The sequence below is a fragment of the Notamacropus eugenii genome, chromosome 5 (assembly GCF_028372415.1).
Source record: "Notamacropus eugenii isolate mMacEug1 chromosome 5, mMacEug1.pri_v2, whole genome shotgun sequence".
Taxonomy (NCBI): Eukaryota; Metazoa; Chordata; class Mammalia; order Diprotodontia; family Macropodidae; genus Notamacropus; species Notamacropus eugenii.
The window spans coordinates 433,915,904-433,919,585 of NC_092876.1; positions in this window are offsets into that span (position 1 = coordinate 433,915,904).

Sequence of the window (3,682 nt, forward strand, 5' to 3'; positions counted from 1 at the left end):
TGTGTTATCTAAGAATCCCAGGAACAGCTCAGGCAGAGGACCTGTAACCTTTCAGTGCTCCCACAGTGATTTGATGCAGGGCAGAGCCTGAGCTCTGCAAGTTCCTCACCTGGGCTTAGATCTGAGCCACAGTAGCTTCCTCAGGACTCAGCTGCTGTAATCCAGCTAGGGAGCTCCACTGCTTCAGAATGTCAGAATTGCAGACTTCCTTTTGGCTTGGGGTTCTTGTATTCTTCTGTAGGCTGAAGCAGGAATTGAGGGGTCTGAGCCACAGGGCAGCTGCTTCTGAGTTCTCAACTTCCTCATCTCTAGTCTAAGGCCTATGTTGGCTACTTAGCCCTCCTCATCCACCCTGGATCTGTGACTCAGGACTGGGTAGTGAGTGCCAAAGCTGCCAGTTGGCACCTATTCCTTAACCCTGCCAAGAGGCTGCAATGCCGAGGAATGGGTCAGATTTGGGGGTGGGGAAGCCTTTGGTACGAGCCTGGGACCTCCTCTTGACCTGGTGCACAGCCTCTCCTTGGGTGCTGGAGTGTTTCATCCATTCTGCTGGACAGACCAGTCAGGGTACATAGACCTCTCTCGATGGCAATCTGGGTTTGTGAAATGACTCATGGTGACTTTTTCTTGTATTTCCCCATCAGGACTGACCACCCAGCATGGCGTGCCCACATCAAAGAAGACGCTATGCTCGAGCAAAGCAGAGTTGCAGTAGCTCAAAAGAAACATAAGATGAGCAAATTTAGAGACATCTCCACTCCAAATATGCATATGGATTATTTGCACCCAATCTGTGGTAGAGCCTTTCAAATTCTTATGGGTCTTATCAGTCACAGTTGAATACACTAGACCTTGACCCTGACACTGGGATGTCATTTTGGTCTTCTTCAAGTATGAAGAACAACAACTAGATTGAATCCTGATGGGGAAATACAAAAAAAAGTCACTGTAAGTAATTTTACAAACCTAGATTGCCATCGAGAGAGGTCTATGTACACTGACTGGTCTTCTCATTCTAGAATCAACAGAGTGGCTCCACTGTTCTGGATAGGGAAGTTACTTATTATAAAAATTTTCACAGATCTTTTCCACTTTTTTCCCCATTTGTTGCCTTCCTTATATTTTGTTCTTAAAATTCCCTTGGTATGATTTTGCTTAGTTGGATGTCTCACCAAGCTTTCTTTACACAGTTTTACCCCATATTGCTTCTCTCTACTCAACAAAATGATAATCCTTTATAATCATCCATTGTCAGCCATCATAATATATCTAGGTCCTAATTAGTACAAATAAGTCTTATGAAGCAGAAGCATTACCCAGATCTGGGCATATTTCCATTGGACCAGAATAAATTAACATATTTTTTCACAACTTTGAATAGTGTTCAGTTGCATACACGCGAACACGTCATTGGATTAATTATTCACAGAAATTGGGCATTACAAATGAGCTGATATTCTAAACTAATCTTGCTGTTAGTTTATGTATCTCCCCGCTTGACAAATAGGTCAAGTGTTTGGTGATTAGTGTCTTGTATTCTTGTAAAATCAATTGATTATATCGGTTAAAATTTTGTATGAAATTGTTATAGTCAATGTCCTTCCTTTCCCTATAGATTTTATCATAATTTCTTTAAATAAATCAGGACTGTTGTTAAAATTGGACACCATACATTTTCTTATTTTTATTCTTCTTGCCTTGTGTTCATTTTGATTTTTGCTCTAACAAATTGGCAGACTGTGTAGACCTGATTCAGCAATGATGCCTACATTGTAACTCATCTCCAGTCTGTTAAAATGTAATCAATTTCACTTTGTAATGCTTATCATGTCCAACTTTTTCCCTTTCAGTATTCAAGTCAAAGGCATACGGCAACCATTAACTTTTCATTCCTTATTCCTGATCATAGGATCACCCATATTTTCCAATGTATGTCTCACTAATTTTTTCCATTCTAACTCTTGCATTGCTTTTGCTGGATACCAAAATATATGTTGGATTTAAAGGGAGTTTCTTTTCCTTCTCTGCAAAAGGTATTTGTAGAGAAGCTGAAGTTACATTGACAGTGGCATTCTTATAAATGCGTTATCAGTAGTACAATATCTGATCAAATGTCTGATGATTAAATGTTGCTCTGGGCACATGATAAATGGATCCTGGCAAGCCCTTTGTGTTTCAAGGACTCCGAGTCACCTTTCTATTTAGGTGCAACTTCTGTATTCTGGCTTTGTGTACAGTAAGAATGTCAAGATTAATATAATTCCATTTCTTTACATTTAGAGCATTTATAGTCAAGTTAAAGTTTATAGACCATCTGATCTGGTTTTTTTCCCCCAATTTCATTGCAGAAGCAGAAAACCTAATATGATACTTTGAATTTTAATTTCAAGGGTTGTTGTAGTAAAAAAAGTTATCACCAAGTGGCCAGCTTCCTGATAATTAGCTTCTCCATATTTAAAAGTAGGCTAGTCTTCAGAAGCAGACTTGTTCTATTGCTGAGTCTGTAGGCTCTTCCAGCACAGTAGAACTTTAACAGAGTTAGCACTTCACTGACCAGCCTAAAGTCACCTTCATGGATGTAACAAGGCATTAGGAGTATCTATGGAGTATCAGTTAACCGTGAAAATGGATGGTATCACTGGCCATCTCTGAGCAGGATCTCTACATGGAAGAAGCATACTCCCCCTTGAGGTCAGGACACGGCTATCCACAGGAAGAGAGTATTATTCACAATGATGTAGCAAAGAAGTGTTCAAATGTCTAAGTCTGTCTCACATTTTTCAACCTTGATTACTTTAATTCCCTTCTTTTTCTCAAAAAGAAGATACTTGGTTTCTAGGTCATCAGTAAAGTATTAATCTGTGTCTCAAGAAAAATAAGCTTACACGCTTGATTCTCACCTTCCAACTCTATATCCATTTTTTGTGTTGTTCAGTCATTTCAGTGTTTAATTCTTCATGATCCTACTTGGGGTTTTCTTGGCAAAGACACTGGAGCTGTTTACCATTTCCTTCTCCAGCTCATTTTATAGATGAGGAAACTGAGGCAGAGAGGGTTAAGTGACCTGCCCAGGGTCACCCAGCTGGTAACTGTTTGAGGCCAGATTTGAATTTGGATCTTCCTGACTCCAGGTCTGGCATTCTATCCCCTATTTTATCCACTTAGCTGCACCCATTTATTGCTACATTCACTTTAAAAAAAATTCTATTCTATATTTTATGTGTTCAGCAAAAAAAAATATTTCAAAGAGAACTAAATGCTTTTATTTATACTCCTAACAATGTCAGCAATGTCACTACTCAAATGGGCCTGTTATTTCATTATTTTGAGTGTTTCTTCTGGTAAAGCAGACCAAAATCCATCATGCTTGTCTATGTTCTCCAAAATCCTCTCATGTAAGGTTTAAAACATGTGAATTCAGCGTACTAAGGGCCTTCTACACTTTTTCCTTATATTGCAAGCATACATGGAACCTGAGGGCTGCCCATCATTTATCCCTCACTCCCACCATGTGATCTATCTTTACTTTTTATCACGTCTTTGATGTTAGTAATATTTTTTAAAAAGGTGAATTTTAAAGGGGTACATGTATTTTCTGAAATGTATTGCAAAACAATTTTTCTATAAAACTTATTTCATTTCATATAATACAAAATCGGATTCAGTGAATGACTAACACATA